This window comes from Mizuhopecten yessoensis, unplaced genomic scaffold (genome assembly GCF_002113885.1).
Source record: "Mizuhopecten yessoensis strain PY_sf001 unplaced genomic scaffold, ASM211388v2 scaffold4947, whole genome shotgun sequence".
Lineage (NCBI taxonomy): Eukaryota > Metazoa > Mollusca > Bivalvia > Pectinida > Pectinidae > Mizuhopecten > Mizuhopecten yessoensis.
In genome coordinates this window covers 1,634,175-1,657,138 of record NW_018405801.1, presented here as the reverse complement: position 1 = coordinate 1,657,138, position 22,964 = coordinate 1,634,175, and the positions used below count along the sequence as shown (strand labels likewise).

The 22,964-nt window shown below is 34.7% G+C and overlaps 1 long non-coding RNA gene across 1 annotated transcript in view; it reads right to left on the bottom strand.

Moving 5' to 3' along the window:
• Window positions 1-22,964, bottom strand: part of LOC110450069 — a 57,404-nt gene that overhangs the window by 19,723 nt on the left and 14,717 nt on the right. The gene's annotated exons all lie outside the window — the stretch shown is intronic.

Genomic DNA, 22,964 nt, shown 5'->3' with positions numbered 1-22,964 from the left:
ATATATACTATATGCCAAAACCTGAATTATACTGCATCATACAGTAGGTCTTCTAGGACCTTTGCCGTATTGTAGCATGCATTGTTTATTCTACTTTTCATTTTTGTTTACTGCTATGACACAGCAAAGGAAACTTGTGAATAAGAAAACCCTTAAAGATCTGAGGATTAATGAAGTACAATTCTAAAGAAGATTTTACTTTAAAACTGCAATTTCGTTGAGCCAGTTTTGGAATATTTGTAAAAAAAACGGAGTCAAATGCAAGAATGTTGAAAGTCGCATGTGCAAAAAAATAAAAGTAATGCCATTAATTCAAACCTGATTTAGTGTTACACTGGCCTATTTGTAGCCTAACGACGCTATTAAGATTTGATACAAAGGCTCAGTCGCAATTACGTCGTTCAGCGTTCCTGTTAAGGCGTCATTCTAACTGCAACCTTGTGTCAAATAGTCCATAAATTTAGACATCAGCTCATCCTTCTCCGTACATGATTCGATTAGTTTATCAGTTAAAGGATTTTTTTTTCTGTATGTTTCTTTTAGTGTATTTTTTACATATTTCGTTACATAATTCATTCATGAATATTTTGTTTTTAATTATTTTAATTATCGAGTACTGGTAAAACAAGACACAAAAGGTGGGATTACTTTTTAAGTACATATTTTAACGGCATTTTTATTTTAGCGCTTTTGAGCTTTACATATTGCGCTAAATGATGACTGCACCAATGTGAGTCTCTATATCATGTTTTCTACTGCATAATTTATGGCGCGCCAATTTATCCATACACTATAAAACTCGATAAAGCACTAACACTTGAGTGCGCCAATTTATCCATACACTGTAAAACTCGATAAAGCACTAACACTCGAGTGCGCCAATTTATCCATACACTGTAAAACTCGATAAAGCACGAACACTTGAGTGCACTGAACTGAGTAGGTTCACATTCCATGTTTGCGTATCATATATATTAACACATTTCCACGGTTACGCATTTATATGTCACCTTACTAGAGATACACATGCCAAAACCATAATCCACAAAGGTCAATAGATGATATCGCGACCAGTGGAACTCTTCAAATAGGAGGGGATTAAACTGTACTCGCTGGGGCAACGGACAACATGGCAGCGCCAAAACATTCAGATACGAATTTCCACGAACTTCCATGTAATGAATTGGGTAATATTTTAAAGTCAAAAGGTATCACATACTCCAAAATAAGAAAATTGGGGAGCTAGTACACCTATGATAGCAAGCAGACATGTTAAATTGGCCAGATATTGAAAAAGAGGACGAAGCTAAAGCGTCACAGCTGTGACGGACCGTCAGCGGCGTACAGGGTATCGTGTGTTACCTTTATGTTAATGAAACGTGAGAATGGTTGTTTTTGACAAACACTTTGATTGGAATGTCATCACTAAATGCATTTGATATGACCTCTATTCTTGTGAGTTGTTTTTGTTGGTTCAATACAGTGAAGGTGGGGCATATTGTTAACACATGGCAGATTGTTTTGCCCCCGTATCCTCGCATTCTCTCGCGAGATTGTGTATTTTCCAGCAAGAACTCTTCGAAGGGGAGTAACTCGTGGATGGTCGCGATAACACCTATTGCTTACAAACTACAAACGAGTACAGTTTAAGTGCACGTTTCCGTGTCAACACTGTTAATGAATGTTATGGTGTGTATTAATATAATTAGATCAACATCAACATGTAATGATCTGTCTTTGACACCGGCACGTGCTCAATCCCGTTGTTACGATTTCACAAAAAAACATTTAAACCAGTGCTCTCACATACCACCATTCGTGCCACTAGACCTGTTACAGAACTTTCAAAATTAGTTGTTCTATTAATTATAGTGTCTCTGAACTGTCGGTCGGTTGAAAATAAGTCATGACCTAGCAACGGCTTCATAACATCAGAAGATACTAAAAGTACAAAAAGAGACTTGGTAAGGAACACGAAATGATGATCACGTACTATGGGTTAGCTGATGCATGATCAGTCACCTATGCAAGCTACTCTATCAACGATATAGACAATGTATTTTGTGAAAAGAAGACAAAATTGATTACATAATTGATTTAAATAGGAACCTGTATGCTCTCACCGAAACTATTATCAGACAAATAAAGAAAAACATATTGTTAAAACTGAATGCCCCACTGAAATCATTCTTGACCTGGTTAGGCCTAAATTAAATGAAATAAAGTCGGGCATTTTCGTGGGTTTGCATTTGAAATTTACTTTTGTATCAGATGCAATACACTTTTTTAATATTTGATACAAATCTGTCCTACTTTATATTACATTGATGAATATCTCTTTGTCGACTTTATAATGAAATCTCTTGTAGAGTGGCAAATGTTTGAATTTAAGGTAATTGCATTATCTTTGACAATATCAATTCCGTTACCATGGACTTTTTATTTGATGTGAATGGGTCTTCCTGAATGTAACAGATGCCCGACCTATCATCAGTATACTCTTGTACAGATACAACTAGTAGGTTAAACAATATCCTCGACTGTGCTGGACTTGGAAGATTTAATGAGGGAAAGATGTCTTGTCCGAGAAAAAAAGAAACTTTACATTTTGCAACAATTATGAAACACGTTATTTCCAGCTTCTAACAATTCTTCTTTCGAGTACGGATTAAAACGTGCTGGGGGTAAGAAAACGAGAGGAAACCGGAGTACCCAGTGCAAACCCTCGTTGAACAAATGATCAAATGCCTTATCATGGCCGATCCTGGAGCGTAACCGTCTTAACGTCATCCGGCCGATTTTGTAAGAAAGTGTAACCTGTCTGAGTTTCGACCAAGATTATGTGTATACAAATTTCAAGCACATTGATTATTCTATCAGCGCTGGTGATATGCATTTCTGATTGGGTGTCCTGGACAGTCTTCCGGAATAAATTCCGGAAAAAGATCAATGTTTCTTAATAGGTGGTCAACCTATTTAGATCAGTTAGTTATAGAATAACAAGAAATAGTTTTTACTTTTGATCTCAATTTCCAACAGAGGAGCTTACCGACAATTGGAGCTCGTCTGTTCTCTGGGCTACTCGATTCCCGGGGTCTCACACCCAAGGCACTACGTTTGATGTGATAATCACAAGGAAAAGTGGGTCTGTCATTCACAAAGCAATTTCGCTGTTAGGCCCATCTTTAAGGTGTGAAGGAAAAAAACCACTTTACATCCATGCACGCCGTGGTTCACACTCTTGCTTTTGATATTGGGCAGTTTATTTCGAAATACACCAGGAGTCACAGTCTTCATTACATTTTGTCACCTAATAACACAGATCTTCATTCTACGGTGAATAAGCTTTTTTATTTTTATTTTGCATCTGTTCACGATTTTGAAATGAGAATCATATAGTTTTAGCATGACCTCCAATAAAACATACATTGAGGCTAAGATCTTGATTATGTTCAGAAGCTTAGATGCTTAGAAGTCATTTGGAAGATAGCGTATTCAGTTGACTTTTTGTAAATGGACAAATATATAAGGTAGTAGTAAATTGATAATAAACAGTTTATCGCGCAACGTTTTAAGGTTTTGTCTTTCGATCAATTTTCTCATCGTTTGCACGTAGACAAAATTTCGGTTCAACCTGCGTTGGCCTCTTGTATTTATCCCCGTGATCCCGGTGAGAAAATTATTCTCCAGACAAACCATTACAATACAGCGTGATAATCTATAACTATCACAGTTATATGCTAGTGATGTGTCAAACTGTGACCTGTGATGACAACATAACAGGACTAAACGAACCAGAACAAATACCACAATGGTAATTGTAACATGCAATAATAGTCCCGTGTGTATTTGCCACACAGGGATAACATACCAAGGTTTACATTCACATGTACGAATCCATATTTTTTATTTTTTTTTAAAGTTCTGTTTTACACCGTACCTAAGTTATGATAAACTATTAATCGTCCTTGGTGATAATTTCAGTTTATTCCAGAGGAAGAAATTAACAGACTTGGATTTTCTCTCAGGATGTGAGGGACTACGGTTGAACGTTGCTAATTTTTCGCTTCTTATCAATTACTCAAATAAATGATCTAAAACAAGATACTATAAATATGTTTGAAAGCAAACATTTCCACGATCGTATCTTTACGTCATTGTTGTAATCATAACGTTTTTTGTCTGCAATTGTTTTGCTCGAATTTCTTTTAGCATATTCAATCAAAATACGGCATGCCCCAAACATTTTGATTACAGAAATATTATACATTTCAGGAATACAATGTAATTACAACTGTAGTCATAAATGACACACCTTGTTGGACAGATAAACAAATTAAATGAGGCGAGGTCATTTTGGAACCATCACAATTAAATATCGGGCCACTGATCCAAACATTTAATCATTGTCGCATTTAATCCATACATAATGCAGAAGGTCGAGTGAAGGTTTTACTCGGTCCAATAGCCCAATTATATAATGTACAATTCTTCCACCTGGATATAACGTAACCAAAGTTAAAAGGTGCTTTCAAACCACAGAATCGTATGAGCAACCCTATCCTACTTATGTAAATGTCTACCGTAGAAAACTAGCATAGTTTGATCAGACCCTTGGTATATATACCATGTATCATTTTACCAATTACTTTTGCAATACTGATATCACATTTGAGACATAAGAAAAACAGAAATGTTATCCCGTTTTTCATAAATAAACTGCTGAGGGCTTAATCCGTCGGTAGCGCTGCAGTCGCTTCCAAGTTCAGGGGAACTTCAAGAGAAATAATGATGACCGTACAGCTTAATCTCACGATGCAAATGTGTTTAAAGTATATATCGGTCAACTTTCTCGCTAGAATCACATACAATCGGAACGTCCGCGGACATTGATAATGACTTCACTGTGAAAATATCAGTGATATGATACCTTTCATGAGTGTTTGATTCAGAGAAAACTGGGTAAATTGTGAACCATTTGCAGTTCTAAATGTAATAACAAAGTTTTCTATGTCCATTTTAACACAACCTAAGGCAGCATCAGCGTGAACGCAAAACAAACTATTGTGGTTTCTAATTATTGCGAATTTTATAATGAAACGATAGCATTGTGCATTTATTTCAAAGTACCCCTGACCGTTCTTTTGAAAATTTACCAAGGCATTCATGATACATGTATGTAGTGTTTTTTTCTGACGTATTAATTTGTTAGTGCATGTGCTCGATTTTACGTTACTTATTTAATTTATTATCTTTTGACGACAAATATGAGAAGGAAATCGATATTATGCATTGTTCCAAACAACAAGTCAAACAGATATATTAAACCAAGATTGATTGTCAAGCGGCCATAAGGTCAGTTATAATGAATATATTTCAAAATGGTTATTCGCACATTTTAACATATTTGCCATAAACACATTTCAATGTTGTTGTTTTTCGTAAATTATCAACACATGAAACTGATACATATAAGAAAAAAGAAGGGTAAAGTTCCATAAATAACACAAAGTAGGCAAATTGTTAAACATGAATTTTGTTAAAGCGTTTCACCTTCATTTCAGTCTATATACATGCGCGTGTATTGCCTGTAGTCAATTTTACCTGTATGGCGAAACTGTGCTATTCATTATTAAACAGTACACACGCTGTATGGTTTAATTGGTCATTTTAACACAGTTTTTCCTGAGTTGAGATGTGTATGCTGTCATGTCCGTACAAATCGAAGTACCACTGCAGTGATCTGCAGAGAAACTACATATGTACTAAGTACAGGAATTTACGAAATTTGGTCGAATGGAAGTGATAATATTCTGTGAAGTATGCATATCCTGGTCTCAGAATCAACTGCTGTAAGATTATGAACGTACATTGCAATAAAAATATTCATGATAGAATACTTGTTTCACTACGACAGCAATACATTTGTATCTCGGTATTCTGCTACCATCCGTCCAGCTTAATTTCGGCATTTTAAAGATGTTTGGCGATATGCTGTATCAAAAAAGGTGTATTAATGGATGGGTCGGCAGAGAGATATTAAATGAGATAATATATCAAATGAATGGTGTTATATTGAGTAGGAAGACAGAGGCAAAATTGAAATGCAGCTAGGATGTAATCGTCAGAAACAATAACTTCCTTATTGCCATTATGTTCGATGGCAAGATTTTCGAACAGACTGTTTGTATTTCTATGAAATACACTGAGGCTCCTCTCCTGTGCAACCTGTATTTGCTTTAACTTTTCAGAACTGAACTTCTGACAAAACCCTTCTCATGTCTTTCAATCTCACGTTCAGGCATATCGACGATGGCTGTCTTTAAGCTTTAATGAATTTATGCACTTTGTCGACCCTCCATGAAACCAATGAAACTGCAATCTCTCTTTCATCAGCCTTCAACCTTGATCAACCTTGATTTGTACAAGTTTTTTTTCATCTGATTTTGCCTAAATTTAGACTGCGGTTGTTGGGTAAAGTAGAGAACGTTTACCTTTTCGAAACACCTGGTCTTATTCTTCTTATTTTCACCTTTAATTCATTGCCGCAAATATGTTTCAATGTTTTTCTTTGTTCGTGCTTTTGGTTATGGAAACGTTTTTGAATGAATGTTTCTCGATATATCGCCATACATATGTATAACGCCAAAACGTTACTGAACAAATAGCGATAGTACAATGAACTATTGATATATTGTTTTTATAGAGAAGCGACACCAATAAGGTCAACAAATGGTAGTTTTCAGCACAATGCCATCCAATGCTATATTTAAAATCTTGAGAGCTGTCTATTCATATCGTCAATCGCATGATCAGCTCCTCCAATAGCGATTAGTTCTCATGTATCCACCATTTTCTCTACCGATTACGGCGGGCGGTAATTGGGAATACGGACATGACAGCTTCAAATCAACACCCACGACAGACTGTGAAGAAATGAACAAATTAATCTATACAATGGTATGCCAGTGTAGAGTTGGAAATATCATGTCCGAGCACATCGGGCTGGTAGAACCGTCATACAGGTTACATCGACTTCGGGTTATGACTGAAACGGAGGTAATTCGCTTCTATTTACCACACATGCAAGCGTGTTTAGTAACTTGACTATTGCTTTGTGAATTGTACCGATTAGTTTGTTCATTTCTTCACAGTCAGTAACCTTATTTTTTCCGATATGTTTCAGTTCGTTGGGAGAGGAACTAATACAAAACATTACAATGTGCTAATGACAAATGTATTGATGAAAATAATGGAAGCTATTTTTTTAATATAATCCTGTAAACTAACTCCATGACTATTTGCAAATTCGATATTTGATTCGTATAGCTACGTACATTAACGAATTGTTTGGAACGATATAGAATATTATTTTACCCCACATGATGATATATTTACAAATTGAAAAAAAGCGAGAAATTTGAATATTATAAACTAGACCGCATACAGGTAACACTAATCAACCTTTCAACCACTGTAATATGGTTATGATCACTCGGTTTTGTTAAATTCGCCTGCTACTTTTGGTGTGTAAATAAACTGAGGTTCTTTCTTTGCCAAACTCTTTGTTCTTTTTGCCTTGCATTTTGCTCCGATTAACTTTTGCAAAATGTTTGCGCTTAGTTTACGCTGAGTTTGTTTTAGTTCCCTGTTCAGCCAGACAAAGACACGTGTTCATCATCTGTGACATGTAGTCACGTCGTGATGTTTATGTTGTTTACATTATCACGATTTTTCAAATGTTCTCGCTCACTTAACACGCATTAAGGTTGTGATACATATGACGTTTTTTCCAACAACTTGATACCGGTCTCCAAGTATGTTTAAGCGTAAAGCTATCGTGATGAGAAATTTGACCGATAGTTCCCTGATTAACATTGTCACCCTGCGATTAAGTAGTTTTCATGTTACTCTGATACTGTAAAGCCAGCCTTGCTTGTCTAAAAGTGTTACTGAACACGTAACTAAGAGGCGACAGTGGCGTTGTCGACATACTACGCCTAAAGGATTTTCCAGTGTGTCAAACGTGATATCAGTATTGAAATAATAATTGGTAACATGATACGTGGCATGGATATCAAAGGTCTGATAAAGATATGCTATCTGTCTGCGATAGGCATCTACATTTATTATGGAAAACAATCAGTTGCTCAGACGCTATCGTGGTTTGAAGCTCTTCGATTATGTTACGATGGGGATGGAGAATGGTGTAATTTGGTTATTAGGTCTAGGAAAACAGGTGTTTGAATGAATGCGACAAATCTGAATATTAAATAAGAGCCCGAAATTTGATTTCAGTTTATCCATATGACGTCTGTGTAATAAAGGATTGTCACCGTTACATGCTTATCTTACACCTATAGTATTCCTCACCTGCTTGTTATTGTTTAATGTAATGAACCGTTATTAGCATACCAGGATAATATTAAATCTGCTTCAAGAAAACCAGAGCCGAACGTGAACAAAAATGGCCGACAAAGCCACGTGAACAATGACGGCATGGTACAATAGTGTAAATTGGCGTGCAAACTATCAAGATAATAATTATTTTTCAAAATATGTTTTTATGTTGTTGTTAATAAGCGATAAATGAAGGCATTGGTTTCGAAATTCCGTATCAACCTCAGTTTCTCAGACGTCGAAATAAAATGTGAAACTGTGAATCCCTACTCATGGAACGCTGTAATTTTTGTTTATCAAGAAACGCATCAATACATTGTTGAGCATGGACTATTTGGAAAGTGAAAAGTGTCTGTAAAACAGAAAATAAATAAAAAAAACAACGTCCTGTTACGTCTTAAATGTAATTAAGATATAAACATTGGAATTGCGCCAAAGGCTGGCCAATTTCGACCAGAGATATGGTCATCTCGCGTGATAAAAGTATATGTAACGTATGCTGACATATTATAAAGCCTATACATGGCATATTTCTTATAAACATGGCCGACCGGCGTTAGATTTTTTAATTGCAATATCTATGAAAACAATTTTCACTAAGCCTTTATTTAAATGTGTTACAAAATTGGCCACATAATGACGTATACTATACTATCTTCATGCATCCTTCACATGTTCGTATCCTATTTTATCTGGAAAAGAACCGGTTGCCACTACCTACCTAACACTCAGCTCCCCCACCCTCGACCCCTCAGATCACAAAAATGATTGGTTGTAGTTAGTTTTGTTGTTGTTGTTGTTGTTGTAGTTTAAAATCAATCGTTCAGACAACGAAATCACATGGGGTTTAAAACTGTGGTAAAGACAGAGTATGCCGGACATCCATCTAACATAATACGGCTGAAAACATCGACACGTCTAGACTGTCGCTAATTATACATGACAGGGGAATTCTAGATTGTCATCTAATCATAACCGCTCTGCTATCAGATTCCAGATCATAGACTGACTGCCAGGAGTCATTGCCCCCTTAGATATTTAGGATATTGAAGTGTGTCTTAATATGGTACAAGTTGGTTCCAGTCCGGCAAAGCATCGTTATTTTAGTCAACCTTCAACACTAAGCGACAAACTCAGAATCAATGCGATACAAATACAACAGGAAACAAAGATACCTTGATATGATGCAATGTTATTGGAAATATACCTGTACGTGTACATTTTGCGACACAGGTTAAACATTCTCATAAAAAAAATCTAATCTCTCCGGAAATCTTCCAAATCATTGTCAAAAATGTGAACTTTTTAAGATTTATTATCGGATCAAGAAATTTGGATTAAACACAAAATCTCAGTTTGAGCATGAAAACAGTTTCATGAAAACGAGCGCTGGTCATTGTGTCGACCGAATATACAAAAGAGTCGTCGGTGGCTAACCCTGGTCACGTATTTTATTTGTTAGCAAGAAAATGCTATTACACAGCCATAATTTGTAAAAGTGCTGCCGTTGTAAAATCAAAGCTTTATTTTTTTTTATTTCGAAGAAAAATAAAACTTGGGACTATCTTTTTGGAAAACTAATAGCAATGTTATGCCTTTTTTTCATAACGTATTTTTACATGTATACATGTATAAGTATCATGTAACGACCTTTCTTGTCTTGCAGCCTCCATGATTTATGGCATTTACCTTTGCCAAAACCAATGATGTCGAAATAGCTTAAAATGTACTATATAGTACGCTTCGATGATAACTTTGCTAGACATCTGAAAAGCCATTACATCGCTATTCGGTGATACCGTTATCGGAATCTGACGAGAAAGCGCGCTGAAGAGGGACACATTTTAAATCTATCAACAAAAGCAGCTGTCCTTCACTTCTCCCCTGTCCCTTCTACGATAATTGATGCTTTGTATAGTTGTTTTTGAAATGCTAGCTTGAACCTTGTACATATCATGGCTAACTTAAGACCAGAAACATATAGACGTTGAGAAACACATAGGGCTAAAATTGTACAGCTCTTTTAACAGGCACCCAGAGGCTTGTGCAATTAAGAAAAAAAATATAAATTTAAAACCTCAACCTAAACAGCAGCTGGATTTACCAACAAAAACAGGTTCCTGCTGATAATGAAAATATTTCTCTGTTAAAATCAATCAATCAATCAATCAATCAATCAATCAATCAATCAATCAATCAATCAATCAATCAATCAATCAATCGATCAATCGATCGATCGATCGATCTATCCATCCATGCATCCATCTTAGTACTAGTTATTATTTCTAATACAGCTTTCCAGAAATACTACCAATGGAAATAAATTCTACAAATAATTGAGAACCAACTTGCAATCAAATAATCTGACTCTGACTTATTATAGTAACAGACGTCTAAAAAATATCTGAAAGTTTATTTGGGCCCGTATTCATTAAAAATGTTTTCACGCTCAAACGTATAAAGACCCGTATCATAACAAGGTGTCTGACATGGAACAACAATTGGTGTTATTGTTGGCCCGGCTCCAAAATCATATTTTGAAAGCATCTAGAAAAATGACGGAATGATAAACACGAACGATGTTTTGGGTCTTCTGTCCGCTGTCATAAAGACAGGCTAAAGTTAAGCGATACTGACGAACACGCGAACGCGCGTGTGATAAGGTTTGCTTCTTCAATAAAGCTCCTATGATACGCTTTATAGTGCTTCATTGTTCACAGACAAAGTCTGTTGTCCTGTTACGTTATCTAGCAAACAACCTTTGTGTTCTTATTGAATTCAGAAATGACGTACGGCGATGCCTTACTCAGCTATATCGCGTATTTGTAAACAAAAGACAGAGACAAGCGTGCGAGATAAACATATATCATTTCTGGTCCAGACCATCGAGTGTTTGGCTTTTTTAGTTCTATTACTACCTTCCGGCTGTCATTGCACTTAATTCTACCTTTTTAAGTACAAAGGTTTAGAACACGATTTTAGCTCATCTCTGTATTTGTTAGGTCTAATTTAGAAGAGAAAAAAATCAATAAAGAAGGATCCTGTTTAATCATGCAGAAAATGCATCGTCATGCCAATGTTATTAACGGCCTTCTTAGATACAGAGATATGCTTCAATGACGTCAGTTCTTTATTTATCAAATTACGCATCTTTTGATTTCGATGAAACCAATTCAATTAACTGGTTTCAAAAGACTTTGTGAGATTAATGAAAGAAAAAAATATGTGAAGAAACAAATATAAACTAAATGAATAAATCACAAAATACAGGGGGATTGGGCTGAAATAGGTCCTTGGCCCCATTTGATAGCACAAGTAAGTCCATGAAAATAAATTTCTCCAGGCTTATGGTGGCTTTGGGGACCTATTGTCCATGTATCACCTGATATCTACCCTACAATCCAGAATAAAAAACTATATCAAGACCATACATTAAATAGTTGTTTTGTATTTCTCGCACATGTATATAATTTGCATTCTTTTCAGTGTGACACTTGACACATCGTTTTGTACAATGTTGACTACGGCTTTGAATCAACCGTTCAGATGACTGTAGTATTTTAGTTAAAATGCTAAATTGATATATGTGTTTGTCTTTGTGATGATTAACTCCCAGTTTTTCACCAACAAAATTTTCACAGTCGTGCAATTAACAACCCATTTGAAATTGCTCTTTCAAAATTCATCCATTTATGAAAAAAAAGTCATTCAATGAGCGACAATTAATATTTTAGTGTGGAAATATACGGTTTGATACATATTTATTCGTTTTTTTGATTAATTAACTCACTATAAACCTCGGTTTGCTATATTTTCACAATTGTTTTCTTTTGTTTAGTGTCGTTTACTATATTAGCGACCACGCAACTATTGAGGATAGGTTTTACAGTTCCTTTGGGTTTTTTGTGTGTGTTATTTTAAATGCTTTATCATAGTCAAAAGCAAAGCAGTCTGTCTACCGTATATGTTACAATCTATTAGCTACCAAATAATCTGCTTCATTTATTAGGATCTGCGAGATGAATGCAAGTCTGTCTACCTTATTTGTTACAATCTATAAGCTACCAAAGATTCTGCTTTATGTATAAGGATCTGCTTGATGGGTGCAAGTCTGTCTACCGTATATGTTACAATCTATAAGCTACCAAAGACTCTGCTTTATGTATTAGGCTCTGCTAGATGGATCCAATTTTTTCTCCAATATTATATGGATTAGCAACATCATTGCTTTTGTTTATTTTTTTTAATAAATTTTGTGTGCTTTATTTTTATGGAATCATTGTGCGTTTCCCTATAGTTTTTTGGGGGATATCTAATGTTTCAACTTGTTTCAGGGTCATCTCATTTCCTGTTAATTGCCTGTTTATTTTGAGGTATTTTGTTCATCTATTTTTGCTTGTAACATGCAACGCGATCTGTTACATGATATAGACGCACTTGGACTAGTACGTTGCACACAATGCTGAGATAAACGTTACAATAACACCATGTTTAAATTCCTAAATAGTCGTTCATGCCTTGATATGTTAAATCTTAAGTATATTCTTTTGAAGTGAAACTCGATTGTATGGGAGCTATGGGAACTTGTCTTCACTAATTCGGTAGTTTAAACAGGAAATTAAACGCTGTTTCTCATTCCAAACGACTTGCTTAAATCTTTACGCCTTTGCCAATGACAACTGACAATGTCTCATTCCAGTTCCCCTTACGTATCTAATGTTTGCTCGTAACGTCACTGCAATTGGTTTGTTTACATAATTGTTATTTCCATATGCCATCTGTTCCTTAAAAACTGTTCAGTTCGTTTTTCATTCGTCTAAAACTTCTGCTGAATACAGTTCGTTTGTTGTTCGAATTATCTTAGTCGTCCGTTCGCCTTTCTATCTTGGCCTTCATTTTGCATAACAGTTTTTGTCAATTTTTGATATCTTCAAATCAATTACAGTCAAAATTAAACTTATGTATAACATAGTCCACATTTCATTGATGCTGAGCACGCATGCGCGATACTATCGTTACATCGATATATACTTCAAGTACGTGTCTTTCTATAAGTATATTGTTATACATGTATGGTGATACAAAAATTTAAAGCAAAACTAGTTGAAGAAACATTACATTGATAAGGATCTTTGAAAACAATTATCATTTATTCATATTATTTATATGCACCATTTTATTTTCGTTGAAAATACATCCGTTTTCATGAAGTATTATCATATATCTATACTTGCTTATAATATCACTCAAATTGCATATGTAATGAACTATTTTCCAAGTATTAAGGTTAACTGTCTGTGTAAAAACCTGTCAATAATAGCCCGTATCCGGGGAGTTCGCCTGCTGCCGGCTACATCAACTCGCATCCAGTTCTTCTATTACACTGTAGCTCAACTAACAACTCAGTTCTTGTTTGCACCGATATTTAAAACGAGTTGGTTTGATAGTCTTAAGAATACAAGGACGTTCTTGAAACACAAGCAACTTGGCGTATGACATTAAACGATATGATAGACAAAGGGAATTAGCGAAAACAAATAAATAAAATCAACCTAGAATTGGACATGTTAACAATGACACTAAGAAGTATCCGTTGTGAAATTGTGAAAATAACAACAAGAGATGAACACATTTTGTTCTTTTTCTCAGATAATAAATGTATAAAGCAACTTAATTGTATATGTCATTAATAGTATTTTATGACTATTTTTATATCAGACCCCAGATTAACCCACGATGTGTGCCAGTACTTTTGGCGTTTGGTCATTGGGCAGTTTTAAGTTTTAACCCACCGAATTCAACCCTTAAATGTAATACAACAACATTTCCTTTTATTGTAGTGTAAGTTTGCCATGCTACATGCATATTGTAGGTGGCTAAGTATTATAATTCAACAAACAGTCCTTTCCGTGTTAAGTAAGTTTCATTGTGACTGAGTATGTCAACTCCTACTAAGGCTTATGCTCAACAACTTTGAATTGATTTGTTTTATATATGACAAAGCCATGCTGAATTAGTTATATGTTTGCTATTGTCATTTTTTTTGTATTTTTTGTTTGTAAACTATATTAAAATTCACTATACGGTGACCATATTCACTCATATATTCTTTTGGTTGCGTATGTGACAGGACGGAAAGTACATTACGTCTGAATATTGAATAAAGGTACAATAACATAATATCATGAAAGTATGCACTAAAATCAATCAACCGATAGCCATGCAGATGGATAATATTACACTACAAGCGTAGTCAAGGTTAAATTGTTCGTGGATTGAACCCAGGGTCCTTCAACCCTGGCAATCCCTATCCCAACTATTGCTGAAGAATTAAAACAATTGGGGAAAAGAGGTTAAATACCAATTAAACACTTTCTGCTGATATTTATTTGCGTAACAGCATCAGCTATGTAATACATCACCACACCATACGCAGCTCTATGTATCTCCCACACCGCTTATATCTCAATACCTCAATATCGCCCTACACCAGTGTCGGTCGATATATATTCTTAAAATGAACAGATAGCTTATCTGTGCTTTTTACCAACACTAAATATACCAGTACAAGTAGGCAATACTTATGTTCAATAAGTTGCGTATAGTTACATATACTATACCGTTGCGTTATTTTTTTTTTATATTGTAAAACACTAAGAATACATTTGAATAATTTAATTGAGATTCAACGTGAAAAAGTATATAGGCTCGAAAGGCCACTTGACTACCATGACCAAAAACGTTGTCGGAAGGCAAAAAAACACAAATTCCATTTTTTTAATATCTGCACAGCTTCTACGGCGCGCTTATTCTATAATATACTCTTTTTTATTGTTTTGCTTTTGTTTTTAGAGCTTTGCGAATATTTCTGACTTTCATTGGAAAAATGTATAGATGATGATCCTTAATTATGAATCAATTTCATATTATTTGTGGTTACAACATAGAATCAACTGCATACAGTGGTTCACCAACGAGTGAGTGATGGCTGTTATTATGTTTGTTTTTAACTCGAGTCGATTTTCAAATTGTATAAAGACAAGAATTTCAATAAGCTTCTTTTACAGATTAAAAATGTATTAACAAGAGTTAGAAAAACTTGATAACCAGCGATCACGAGTTTGAGGAACGTTTTCTCCCATAAAGTTCCTATGATATATATGGAAAATAACATGTTTCCAATTAGCTAATCTGTTTTCGAAATGGATATTGCCGTGAATCATGACGTCACAATGAAATAATACGTCGCAAAGTATTGTTACATGACCTTATGATTAAAATATTGACCAATGATATCCCGTCTTCTGCGATACGCACTAGTGGGTAGCGAAGAAAAGGATGTGACAAAAGAGATAGTGGTTGTAGAAAAAATAGTTCCTTCTTAGAAGTAAAATTACAATGATAATGATAATGCTTATCAAAATTACGAACGAGTCCTTCTATTAACCTTTTTAATGATCCCTTTTGTTTATAATTAGGAGACTTTTATCTTTGGACTATATCATCAAGATTGAATAAGAACACAAACAGACAGTACGCTCATTTTGATTATTAAACAATGTATTTATTAAGCAAGATGCATTCAATTTTGTTTATTTATAAATGATCTTAAAAAAGCAATCAAGGACAGCTATACTACACGAAAAATGTATTGCAACAGGTAAAGATGACACATACAAAGCAAATTTCAAAAAGAAATTAATGTATGGCAAATGTTAACTAATATCTCATGAATCTTCAATTTGCTGGACATTATTTTAAGATTACTGTTAACAGTTATAATATGTAATATATAATCATATATTTGATTATACTAGTGACTATATATCTAATATATAGTCACCAATATATCAGTTGTTTTGTATCCATTATTCCTATCTATAAGACATCAAAATTTAATTTGCATTGTAAGCATTGCAATCAAAACTATTAATAACAACTCTTAAGCTTTAGGAGCTTTAAAAACAAGTATGCACCTTATGTGTTGTAGCATGTCATGTAAAATATTTGAAAAGGAATACATTTAAAAAATAAAAATAAAAAAAATGATACACATTGACATGTACTTTTGCATTGATTAAAAAAGATCTGAAAATAAAACAAATACAAAAGAAATGCGAACCAGCTAAATTTTCTAAAACATAACATAGCCCTTCATGTTTTATCATACTGCAATGTGTCTAGCACCTAAGGCTGTGTGATATATAATAGAAATGAACTTTACATGGGATCACGTATGCGTTCATGATAAGATAAAGCCAACCACTTGTGTATGCATAAAACATTCTCGTTAAAATTCCCCAACAAGATTTCGACAGCATTTAACAGCATGACTCGGAATCGCAGAAGGATAGACAACAAACTGTGTGTATTCATGTAACCTAGTAAACCATTGTATACTGATACCACGGGCTACACGAAATAAATTAACATGGCCACCGCAGAGTACGTGTTGATTTGCACTTGGATATATGTTACATTTATCGGGGCTTGGTTGTTTACGATTGGTTGAGGAGATAGCCTATGTGAAGGCCATGTGCAATGTATAAACTGGCGTGGCAACAGGGAACCCATGTATCACCCATCTGATACGAACTGCTGATTGATGGGAAATCTATGTGTTAACTACACCATGATCGGGAAACATTGTCAGACAATAGTTTCAGAGACAGTGAAGATTGATGAAGATGCAATTTAGATAAGCTGAATTCTTCAACTTTGTGAGAAGGTTCATTGTTTTGCCGGGTTGATGTAGTTTCCATATTTACAATTAAGTTGTTAGCAAGAAATGGGTATACAGAATATTACGTTTTTGATAAATTATTGTGATAAAGCAAAACACAATTTCTAAGAATCCTTTTAATGGAAGTGCCTTTACAAGAGTTTTATTGCGATTGATCTATACAAACAAACAAACATACAAACAAAACATATTAATTAATAAAACAAAAGAAAAGATTATGCTAGAATACATAAACATGATCAGCATTTAGAATAAAGGAGCTGTTAAACCTTTACTTGTTTTTTTTATAGAAAATGTATATTTACGAAACAGTATTTTGGCGATAAAGCGAAACAAATAAATCTCTATTGTTCGTATTACTAACTCTACATGAGGCCTAATTACTGAATCAAATGTTCTATTTACCATCTACAAATGTCGAGTTATTAAGTTAAAATCTCGTGTTTGTTAGTCGAAATTTCGAATTGGTATGTCGAAATTCCTACATGATAACACAAAATAAACGAAACATATTTTGTTTTCTATATGCCCCTTATGCTCTTCCGTATCTTTCTGTAAACAAGCTTGTCTCCATCATAAATATATGGCGCTGCACAAGTTAAAATGCAATGAAGAATGGCAATGAAAAGTATTGGTCATCTGTATGATGATCATAATTTATGTGTACCACATTAATGTGCCACGAATTCGTTGCTTTACATTATTCTAAGCTTAACCCTACTGCAGTGTTTAAAAGTAATGACCGCTATATTAAAATTTGTTTGTGGTAATGCTGTTGCATAATATGCAATGTCTCCCCATATGCAATTTAAATGGCACTGTTCATTTGCAATATAAATGCATCCCATTCTAGCAAACGATTATGTTATCATTGTTTTCTACATGAAGCCTTCCATTAACTTTTTACTATCGTCAACATGACCTACTAACCCACTATGTCATTTCAGCGTCTACTTTGAGTAATCTTCAACCAATATTAAATTTCTCTTCTGGATTTGACGGGAGTAATCACATGAGTTACATTGGGCGTGATGGAAATCCAAGCACATCTTCCCATAATGAATGTCCATTATATGGTTTTGTACTTTTGTTTTATCAAGGCCCTTTTTATGTTTTACATTTTCACTCATGTAATTCGTTCAGTGGTTGAATTTTTATTTAATGAATTTTTCTTTGTTTCAATATTTTATTTGTTTTATGTCTTTGTTTTCTTTTTTCCCCTTTTAAAACATTTTTTTTTTCCTTTTGTGTTAATTTTGATTTCATGTTAGTTACATTTATACTTGATGGCATATATTCTTAAAAGTATCACACTCGTGCGTGCAGACTTGGATCATGCATTCAGAAGATTGTATTACCTAGCTATATTTTCTGTATTGAGGGCTTTGCAGATTCCGGCAAAACCTGACAAAACGTTTATTTTTTCGTTTTTTTTCTTTAGCTTTCCATAGAATTTCTTTGTAGTGTAAAGGAAAAACACAATCCAATTTTATACAATAGTTTAAAATTTTATCAGCTTATTTAAAATTCTCTTCTTTCATGCCCATCTGGAACAACAGAGATAAACAATATTTGGTACTTTATACATTTAAATGGAAATGGAAATGTTAAATCATTGCCTGCAGTTCTGTATGCCCTCTTTTTTAATATAATTGATCTTATGAAGAACTCGTATAATCCATTGACATGATATATATAAATTTCTCTTTGTTATGAAAACGGACATGTTAAATATAATCATTTTTTTTGCGTTCTTATTTCATATGATATCCTATACACAAAGGAATTCCTGCAGATATTTCCAGAGGCTGAATGAAAGGAAATTTTATCAAAACAAATTAGAAGATGAAATTTTGAATGACTCAGAACTGGACAAACCAAATAATGACATACATGTTAACAATTTCGAAGTATAGATAAAAGTGTGTAAAGGAATTGGTTTACAACAATTAGGCACCCCCTTGTTGCGAACACAATACTTTTAACCGTTGTGAACTAGAGATTAGAAATAATGGCTGAAATTTCATATTCTGTTGGAAAAAGATATCTACTGACTAGAACCATATTGTTAGACATGCAGTTCAGAATCGCATACCAGTTTTTTTGCATGCTGTTTTGTACAGCTGTAAGATTTGTGGTGCATACCGGAGGTACACATGCCCCCTTAGCACGTGACATACGTATCAAAAACCAGGTTGAATCCGGAGAGAAAAGGTATCACGAAAACGACTTATATACTGCCAATCTATCGCTATGCCATCTGACAGCGGGATTATGAGGGGAAGTACTTCTGATACATGAACATATCAGTTTCTCACCTTTGAGGTTGATCCTAGAGAGACAAGAGACCGAAACATGTTGACCTTCGTTGCGAGGACATTATTATTTTAACAGTAGACAGGCTGTCGCCCATTGCGCAGTTACCATATCGGAAGCACGGGGACGCTGCTGTTGTTTCCGCTTAATGGACGTTAGAAAGATAATGGATGTAAGCCCAAATTGCTAGTTTCAATTGACCTCGGTATACTTAGTTTCGCCATAGTACTGTTGCTTGCATATACATGTAGGTATAATAAGCTAAATCTTATTGTGTAATATATCATGAAGAGAATCAGAAGTTGCTTAAACGGCGATCGGTTGTAAATTCGGACTGGACGCTGGAAATTGATGACTGATCCCCTGCCATACAGAACAACCTAAGGTCCATATAATCTTTACACTAGATGGCAGCAAAGTGGCCAAAATAGACCTATTGTCAATTAATGGTCAGGAATCTGTTTTTAATGTGGCTTAACCAGTAGAAACATCTCCTCGGGGAAAAAGTATTAACTCGATGGAAGCAGTCAACACACAAATGCAAACAGTGATGTTGTTTTGGATAATACATAGAGAAAAGATGTAATTATCATTTACCATTAAACGTCGTCGTGAATACCCCACTATTGTATGACCTTAGTCTCCTTCTTTTAGTGTTTGCCTGGACTATGTTAATGGCATATTCGCGTCCTGTCATTGACGTTTACAGTTGCTGTATGGAATAAAAGAGAAAGGGAAAACATATAATAAAATAAACAAAGATAAAGGAAGATATACATGGAGAGGCATAACGACTCAATAGAGAAGATACAGAGCAAAGAGAAAGATAATTTGTTTGTGATATATTCTGGAATGCAATGGGAAACTTTCAGAATTCAAGGTATATTGGCACTTTGTGTTGTTTCTTGCATTGTGGGGAACTGCATTTATAACCCCAAACCCCATTTGTCTTATGTAGTGTAGGCATTACACTGTGGGAAACCATCAGGATACCAGCACTTTATGAACAATGTAGTAGGTTTTTCACTTTAAAAACCATCAAAACCCTTACAAAGCAATGGTACTATAGACACAATCATGACAAAATTCCTTCTTGACTTATGTACTTTGTATTGCACTCTGTAATTTACCATTATCAAAGCCCTATTTGTTCTACGTATTTCACTGTCGGAAACCATCAGGGCCCCAGCTCTATCTGCACTATGTACTAGATATTTCATTATCGGAAACCCTCAAGACCCCAGTTCTATCTGCCCTGTGTACTAGCTATTTCACTATGGGGAACCATTAGGACGTTTTGCCTTGTGTATAGGTATTGCTCAATGGAAACCATCACCACCCCTGCCCGTCCTATGTACTAAGTATGCACAGTGGGAATTCATCAAGACCAAAAACCTCTGCTCCATATATATCAGAACACCATCACTAATAGCTCCATGTACTTGGTATCACACAGTGGTAAACCATCGGAAGTCTTACCCAATTTGCTCTAACTAAGTGATGCTATGTGGGAAACAATCAGGAGCAATGCCTCTTATGTTCACGTGCATGTAACAAAAACGGCTTTTTAACTGAAAATAAATGACACTTCAAATGAACTGGAAACAGTGATTTCCTATTGAGTTCAACAATGTGTATAGTATCATTGAAAAATAATGTTATATTATTCCTGTACGATATCAAAATGTATTTTCTACATATGCTCATTAGTGTACCTTGAACTGTCATTGTTACTATTTCAGTTCTCATTTTGAGGACGGGACGTTAATAGGATTTCAATTACTTAAGTTTAGCATCTAGCAGAGCCAGCAATAAATATATATATACATGTATAATCATTACCGTGTTGTCTCAGAATCCTTTATGAATGAAGCAGGTCCGTAACAATATAAAAAGCTGGTATTCGAATAAGCTGTTCCCCAAATACATAATTTCGAAGTATATCGTTTAAAACAAACAACTGGGATTTTTTTTTGTTTTAAATTTCCTTGGAATCATGAAATTCTAGTTTGTTTGCTTTTTGTTTTGCAATTAGTATATGTGAACACGTTTGCAGACAGGACTGACTTTTATTAGATGCTTTGTCTACCGAGACAACCACGTATATGTTCTTATCATACAGATCGGTGAACGTGGCTTAGACATCGGACCAAAATCCACAGACTTGTGAAGACTTTTTCTTTCAAGTTGCTAATTGATTTTAAAATAATAGACCTTGTATATCTTATCCAATCAGGAAGTGAATCTAGTTAAGCATGCTCTCGTTTAGTTATTTGTCCGCCTTTTTTCAAAGAATTTAGTATTATTAGTATATTGAAGTGTCTTTTTCAACTGCCTGTATGCTTGTCTTTGATAAGTTACTTCCGTTATGGAAAGCTCTCGTAGTTAATCATTATCAATTATATTGAAATCGCCAGTCGACAACTACCTCATACCCAGATAGATCATAAGTGTATGCCAAACAATTTATTTTAATGAAAACTAAATCCAGTCGTCATAATAATCGCTGGTCGTTATGAACTTGGAAATGGAAACTACACAATATTAAAATGAAGACTTGGCTAGAAACGTAACTGTTAGTCAGAGAAAGGCTTCTCTCGAGTGGAATATAGAATCATATTAATAGTTTTTGCGGCAATTGATTTTACCTTAGAATGCTTGCAAGAATATTTAAGTAACACAATAATTTGTGAACCACTTTGAGACGACCTACGAACTAGGTTGTCAGAAAGCGGTATATAAGAACCTCGAATATTTATTATCATTATTAACATATCTATAACTCTAATTATGTGTGTAATACCTTCTTAAAATGAAAATTGTGGAGCTGTTAAATCACGAACAACCTAACTTATTTAGACCTCTCCATAAACAGTGTAAGACCAGGTGTTCCGGAAGGTTAGGTGTCGTCTGCTTCATCGACAGTGGTTATGTAAGTCCAGGTCAAACCAAGTAATGGCGCGGTATCATAGCTAGGATAACCGGAGTAGTGAGAGCCAAACAGCAGGAGTTAAAGTATTGTTAGGTTATCAATTGTATTTTAAGGATTGCTGTATTATTGAATATCTGATAATTAAGAAATATGTATTTCCATTTCAAAGGGACTAAACTTGAGCAAAGCGCACATTACAGGAGTGATATGATGGGTAATGACGTCAAAAAACGCGTCCGTTTTACGGAAAACCTCGTGGTAAACAAAAATGCCTCTGAAAACGAATTTCAGCTAGAAACGGAACGCTCCGCGTCGTCAATAAAACTCTATTTTCGACAGTGTAATAAGAAAAACGCGAATCCCCAGACATAGAAGGTTTGTCTCCTATATATATATTAAATCAACCTTATGGACATTGTATACAACAGAAGATATTCCCAATGACATTTATTGTAAGGAAGTTGTATCTATGACTAGATACGAAAACTTCATCGTATCTTAACTTAACACATTCCCAGTAGGATATTTTCTACAGAAGAATTATATTTGTGCCAAGACATAATTTTGTTTTCA